At 36.5% G+C, this 7,815-nt stretch overlaps 1 protein-coding gene across 2 annotated transcripts in view; it reads right to left on the bottom strand.

The window, feature by feature from the left end:
- LOC107737848 (membrane-associated guanylate kinase, WW and PDZ domain-containing protein 2-like) overlaps positions 1-7,815 on the bottom strand; it is a 71,466-nt gene that overhangs the window by 6,607 nt on the left and 57,044 nt on the right. The window contains exon 1 of one of the 2 annotated variants that reach the window (XR_001639830.1): positions 367-650. The exons of the other annotated variant lie outside the window; for it this stretch is intronic. The gene's annotated coding sequence lies outside the window, so the exon portion shown is untranslated. Of the gene's footprint in view, positions 1-366; positions 651-7,815 lie in introns of those variants that run through there. 2 annotated transcript variants of the gene reach the window in all.

Here is a 7,815-nt window from a genome sequence, read left to right as displayed (position 1 = left end):
GCCGGTGGATTTTAAAACTCCATGTAGAGCAAGCCCGATGCGTCTAGAATAACCTACTTCAGACATGCCAGTTAACCAGACATGACAATCATGCTATTTACACACACACACACACACACACACACACACACACACACACACTCAGTTAAAGAAAACCTCTGGTTTGCAATCAAATCACACAGACATCATCGGCACACAGTTCTGTCTGAATGTCACAGAACAGCAAATTAATGCCAAATGACACACAAATTAATGAGTCTCACACACTCAGCTCCTTGGAGAGAAAATAAATCAAGACTGCAGACCCCAAAGCCTCGTTCAAATCCCTAGCACACACACACACACGCGATTCGTAAGTCGACTCACAGAGCGCAATGGAACGGCACTTCTCTTGCACGGCTCAGCCAGATGTTGCAGGCGATGATTTGAGCATGTCTGTGATTGCATGCGTGTGTGTGTGTGTGTGTGTGCAGTCCAGGTCTCCACAGGTCTACGGCCACAGTGTGCAGGTTTCCTAGCAGTGTTAGATGGGTTCAGTGCTACAGGCTGTCTCTCTGCACGCTGCTGTAACAGAGAGTGTCGCTCTGCAGTGACCGAGAGAGAGAGAGAGAGAGAGAAAGAGAGGTTGAGCACTGGGACGCTGCAGAACAAACGTGCCTAACAGTGGGAACCTATCACAAAGCTCTCTCTCCCTGTGTACGAGATGGAGGATGGGAAGAGATTCATCGCCCTCTCTGGGTGGACTGGAGACGTACAGCAAATTTTATATCAATTTTTCATAATGTAAATTACTATGTTGTGCTGCCTAAATGCCTAAAATGATTTAGCTTTTTAGTGTTTTATTTTTACTGCATTAACAATTAATAGTATAACATTTTAATTTCACCCGTTCAGCATTCACAAAAATATTAAGCAGCCAATTTTCAGCTACTATGTAGACCTGAAGATCCATCACAACTCTGAGCTTTAGGTTTCAAACTAACGATGTTCGAGCTGCAGTTGTTGTCTTAAGGTGAGTTCACCCAGAAATGAAAATTCTGTCAATAATTACTCACCCTCATGTCGTTCTAAATCCGTAAGACCTTCATTCCTCTTCAGAACACAAATTAAGATGTGACCGCAAATCGAAGACTGGCATATAAGAGAAAAAAAATTGTTGAATGAAGTCGTTATTTTTGTTTTCGTTGCACACAAAAAGTATTCTCGTAGCTTTTTAAAATTAAGGTTGAACCACTGATGTCACATGGACTATTTTAACGATGTCTTTACTACCTTTCTGTGCCTTGACCGTGGTAGTTCCCTTGCTGTCTATGCAGGGTCAGAAAGCTCTCGGATTTCATCAAAAATATCTTAATTTGTGTTCCAAAGATGAAAGAAGGTATTACAGGTTTGGAACGACACGAGGGTGAGTAATTAATGACAGAATTTTCATTTTTGGGTGAACTATCCCTTTAACTGGATCTTTTTAAAGATTTGATTGAACCGATTACACATTCTATGTAACATGGAACTACAATAATACCTTTTATCACTTATTTCATTACGGGAAAAAAAAGGAAAATGCTGTGTAAGAATTTTGGGTACAATTTCAAGTCATGTCTTAAATGGGTGAATCTTTAAAACAGAAACTTTAAAAACCATTTCTGTAAGTAAAGGTCAAGGGAGGTCTGATATTTCTTCTACTGTGACAAGAACTTCACAGTCAGAAGCTCAACTTGGTTTGCCAAGTTTCAATACATTTCATAACAAACCCACACAAAATGAGTAAGTGAAGTGTTCAGGGTGCCATTGCCCTTGAGTGAGTACAGAGCACATGATGAAGAACAGGTGCCATCAGAACCCCCAGAGAGAGAGAGAGAACAGACTGTATTGAATTCGCATAACATCCCACAACTGTTGCCTTCCAGGACCTCAGTACCAGAAGGAACATTTTTAATGTTTTTGAGGAAAGAGCAATTGTATATACAATAAAGACAGACATCTGTGTCACTTGCCTCATGGCAAGTAAAACATTAAAGGAGAAAAATATATTTCAAATGATTAAATATGAATATATATTCACATAATATAAATAAACACTTACATAGTAAAATATAACATAGAGCAGTTTAAATATGGTGGTCAGACTTTATTTTAAGGTCCAATTCTCGCTATTAACAAACCATTAACTACAACTTTTGCCGTTAAAAACTCCTAATCTGCTGCTTATTAATAGTTAGTAAGGTATTTATTAGGTTTAGGTATTGGGTAGGATTAGGGATGTAGAATATGGTCATGTAAAATATGTGCTTTATAAGTAGGCTACTAATAAACAGCCAATATGTTAATAATAGGCATGCTAATAAGCAACTAGTTAATTGTGAGAATTGGTCAATGTACTAAAGTGTTACAAATATTGTATATAATATGTGAGAATACAGAAAAATTTATAGTTTACTGGATTTAACTTTTCTTTTTTGTACAAGTACATCATTATATTTTGTAATGGTTAATGGTTCTTTTGATTTCTTCCAACTTCACTGACTAATTATATCTACACCTGTGACTCATTTTGTACCTGACACACTCTTAAGGAAGGCTGAAGGCAGAAATGCATCTGTGTGCAGTGTTTTAGTCATTTTAAATGCTTCTATTGTGAACTTTTTTGGACCGGAAGAAGTGCCTTGTATTCCTTTCTATCATTAACAAATCCATTTATTCCATCACACCTGGTTGGGCCATTGTGTTAACACAGGCTGTTTTTGATACTGTACCTTTAAGACTTCTATATTTAAATGACATTGGTTATGAGCAGTTGACCTAAAAACATAAGTAACAACATCAACACCAACACAAATGATTAAATATAGAACTGCATTGACCTGTAAACAAGAACTTAATATGTGTTTATGGTTCTGAATGACCTCACAAGGAAAAGAGTATGGACATTTTTTCCCCCCAAAATAGCAGCCCTTTAATTAACTAATATAAACCAGCTTATGCAGACCTAGTTATACATTTGGCTAGTGGCGGGCAGCCAGAAAAACCTACATAACACATGTGTGACCATTCTCACAAACATAAACAAGTGAGCAACATCTGGCGAGTTAACATGTTTCATTCTCACACTGCATTAAATCATAAAATCATTATTTGCTACACGCAGCAGCACTGCACCTTTCAGCCCAGCAGGCAGACGTAGCACTTTATTATAGTTTAATATCTCAGTAATGACTCTGTGTGTGTGTGTGTGTGTGTGTGAGTTTCTGTGTGCCCCCATATTTGGAGTGGGCATCAGGAAGACAGCTGTTTAGATAATAAGCCTCTAATTAGGAGAGAGGGACTGAGCTGAAACCAGTGAGCAGACATGCTCATTTAGAAACCTGCTCAATGACTGCTAAGGAATGCAACGTCTTACAATATTGGGTAACACTTTCTTTAAGTGTCCTTGTTACACGTTACATGTAATTACTCTAGCAATAGCAATAAATGATGCTTAATTACATGCAATAACCAAAAACCAAACCCTAATCCTAAAAAAAACAGCATTTATTCAAAATGGAAATCTTGTGTTACAATATACACTACCGTTCAAAAGTTTGGAGTCAGTACCTTTTTTTCTTTCTTTTTTTGAAAGTAATGAATACTTTTATTCAGCAAGGATGTGTTAAATGGATAAAAAGTGATAGTAAAGACTCATATTGTTAGAAAAAGATATTAATTTTAAATAAATGCTGTTCTTTAACTATTTAACTACTTTTGACTACTGTTTTACTACTATTTTACTATTTAACTAATGAGATATTTCTCAAATGATCTTCTTTTATGTTCCATACTTTATGTTAGGCCATTGTAGCCTAAACATTTAACACAATAATAGCTTTAAATGATCTTTTGGGGGTATTTTCACAGCTAAATTTAGTTTGCAATTAATTAGATTAATTAATAGCAGCACCCTGTAATTGTCAGACTCTGTTCCATGTTTCGTGTTGTGTTTTCCTCCCCCACGTGCTCCATGTTTATGATTATGCCCATATTTGGTTTTCCTGTTCCTGTTCCTCATTATAGTTCATTAGTTTCCACCTGTGTTTATTAATCATCTCGTCAGTTCCTTTGTTTGCTCCATTACTTAAACCCAGTGTTTCCTAGTGTCTAGGGTTCGCTGTTAAATGTAATTTCATGTACTCCATGTTTCCCGTGTTCCCTGCTTTGGTTTCATTAAATACTTTTTTTTAAAGAGTAAAGATATTTGCTTTACTCCTCGTCTCCTCGCTCCTTCGTTCCCGTGCTCCCAGTGTGAAATCATGACAGTAATTAACTAGATTAAAAATTGTAATCAACTGACAGCCCTAATATATATGTGTATATATATATATATATATATATATACACATTTTAAAGTAAAAATTAAAACATGCTAATAATACATGCATTGGGTCTCATTTACCAAGAGCATGAAATCTACATAGCAATGTTTTAATAAAAAATCACTTGTACTTGTTCATTAACTATTCAAAATTCTTATTCTAGACTGAACAACAAGAACAACTGAAACCACTAAAACCACACATACGTAAAAAAATAAAAAATAAAAAATAACACTCTGGGTGGCCTTACAAAATGAAACGTGTTAAAATGTATAGATATTTCATTTTAAATTCTATATATTTCATAAGAGTAATGGAAGGCTGTAAAGCAATTTTTTGTGGAAAGCCTTATATGGAGATGGTTTGCTTGTGTTTATGCGAATTACTAACCTCAAGCACATTGTCGCTCATTTAGAATACTTCAAATTCATTAGCATTATAGCATTAGAACAGGTTAAGAACAAATTCATGTGCACATGCAAGTGTTGTGAATTAGGTGGAAATTTTTTCATGAGAAGTTATCCTGTGCATATAAATATTAAGTGCATTTTTGGGAAACGCACGTGAAACAATAACGAACGATCGTAAAATGGCTCGTAGAAAATGCTCTTAATTGCTAAGATCAATCGTTATCGAGAAACGCAGCCCAGTTCAGTACAGCACATCTCAGTTCAACCAGTTCAGTAGAGCTCAGTTTATTTCAGTACAGTTCAGTTTAGTTCACTACAGCACAACGTCTCAGTTCAACTCAGTTTAGCTTAGTTGAATTCAACTCAGCACAGTTCAGCTCATCACAGCACATCTCAGTTCAACCAGTTTAGTAGAGCTCAGTTTAGTTCAATTCAGTTCAGTTAAACTCAGTTTAGTTGAGCTAAGCAGCTTAGCAGTTCAGCTTTCTTTAGGTCAATTCAGTTCAGCACAGCCCATCTCATTTTGATTAAGCTGTGTTCAGCACAGTTTAGCTCTGTTCAGTTCACTAAGGTCATTGAGTACAGTTTAATTCAATTTAATTTAAAAGGCTGAATCAAATCCAGCAATGTTAAATTAGCACGTTTGTTTATTGTAGTACTGCCAAGCAATCTCGTTTGTCTCGTCTCTTGTCTCTGAGATGTCTGATTGTAATTGAGCGTAGTGGAGTGTAGTTGATTACCATGTGTTGTCTGTTACCGCAAGAACGGCTCCTTTAAAAATGTACCACAGCACATGGCATCTGGCTAGCGTGCCTGCCTTCCATCCTTATGAGTTTAAAACCTTATGAGCTCAAATCCCAGAAGCATCACCACCAGCCATAAGAATACTACTGAAACTAAAATTAGTATCTACACATCTGTTGCTGTAGAGCACAGAGAGCGGTATTATCCTCGTTCTGTCTTTCTGTGTGAGCATGTGTGAGCTCGAGCTGATCAAAGACAGTGTTTATGTGTAGAGATCAGGGTGGAGATGCTGTAGTCGTAGCTATCAAAGACCTGTCTCCATCACATGACACACGCCGCCCAGCAGACTCTCATTAGTCTCGCCTAGTCAGACTTTTGACTTGAGGCAAAAAAAGTCTGGTCCTCAGTGCAGTTCACTCTGGACAACAGCCACCCATTCAGACAGGAGGTTCTGACAGATATGTAAACTGGCCAAGCACAGTTCTTTTTGTCTTCAAGTTTTGTTTATGGGTAGGATTATCTGAAATAGGCCTATCCCGTAAAATAATAATAGACTGACATGCTTTTACAAGTGGTATGCCAATCTTCATGAAATAATAGAAAAAAAAAATAGTTTATACTTATTTGTATATAATACATTACTTGACATTCATAAATGAATTTGACAAACATTTTTACACAGAGCAGTTTTTTAAAGATTCTATTTAATCTTTCATAGAAGTTAAATGTAGATATCTTCTGCTACCCTCCATGACGAGAACCTATTGATCCATTTTTTCTCATGCAGAGAGAGAAAAGGAAAGAAATGGAGATGGGTTAGGAAGAGAAAAGAGAGGAGAAAATCAATGGAAAGCTTTTTAATTAGTCTTTAATATAAAGGTGAGTTTTGTTGCTGAGTGCCACTGTCAGATAAAAAAAGTAATTGAGGTAGCTATCTATAAAACCAGCTACAATAGAGATACACCTCCTCTACGTATAATAATTACGGATTTATTACAACCAGTCAAACTATCACTGTTTGGATAGTCCTTATAGTCTAAGTAACAAGTTACAGACAAGAATCATTTGTGGACCAGACTTCATGCCAATAGTCAAAAGTCTGCATACATGACACTTAGTGATTTCTTAGACACCAATGAGTTCTACATTTAGTGTACTCTAGTAAAAAAAATAATCATCTTGTTAACACAATCCTACTTTGCATGTGTAGCTGGTCCAATTTGAGCACAGATTCAAAGCCAATTAGAGCAAAGTCACTGCTTCTCAGATGTTCCCTCTGCCGCTGAGAGGTCCTGCTGACCAGCACATTAGCAAACAGTGACCACAGGATATACAGCACAGTCTGTAAAATCAGCCTCATTATCTCTGCACTGCCACCCCAAAGAAAGAAAGAAAGAAAGAAAGAAAAAGAAAGAAAGAAAAAGACAGAAAGAACGAAAGAAAGAAAGAAAGAAAGCATCATAAGAAAATTAAAGTTGTGCCATCATTTGCAAAAAAGGGCAAACTATCCCTTTAAGTAAGTGTTGTAGGTAATGAAACATTTTTAAAATCTTGCCAATAGCTAACACAATAATTTGCCATGTGAAGACTTGGAATATAGTGCCCAATTACACTGACTACTGCTGAGGTACTTTTATAGTTGTTTTGTTTTGTTTGAGCTTGACAGACACTGCTCACTGTTCACCTTCTATTTATGGAAAAGAGCAGCAAGAACATCCAACAAAACATCTACCTTTGTGGTCTTAAGAACAAAGTCAGTTAACATAGGTTGAATAAATTATGAATTGTAATTTTTGCATCTCTTTAAAGGGATAGTTCACCCAAAAAACGAAAATTCTGTCATTAAATACTCACCTTAATGTCATTCCACACCCATAAGACCTTCATTCATTTTCGGAACACAAATTAAGATATTTTTGATGAAATCCGAGAGCTTTCTGACCCTGCATAGACAGCAACGCAACTGACACATTCAAGGCCCAGAAAGGTAGCAAGGACATCGTTAAAATAGTCCTTGAGATTAGTGGTTCAACCGTAATCTTATTAAGCCACGAGAATACTTTTTGTGCACAAAGAAAACTAAAATAACGACTATTCAACAATTTCTTCTCTTCCCTGTCAGTCTTGGTAGCGTGTTCACGACAGTACCACGCAAGTATATTCGTAGCTTCATAAAATTATGGTTGAACCACTGATGTCTCATGGACTATTTTAATGATGTCCTTACTACCTTTTTGGACCTTGAACGTGGTAGTTGTGTTACTGTCTATGCAGGGTCAGAAAGCTCACGAATTTCATCAAAAATATCGTGTTCC

This window comes from Sinocyclocheilus rhinocerous, unplaced genomic scaffold (assembly GCF_001515625.1).
Source record: "Sinocyclocheilus rhinocerous isolate Xijiao unplaced genomic scaffold, SAMN03320098_v1.1 scaffold3086, whole genome shotgun sequence".
In the NCBI taxonomy this organism is placed as follows: Eukaryota; Metazoa; Chordata; class Actinopteri; order Cypriniformes; family Cyprinidae; genus Sinocyclocheilus; species Sinocyclocheilus rhinocerous.
Note: the sequence above shows the minus strand (reverse complement) of the source record. Positions and strands in the feature narration are given on the sequence as shown.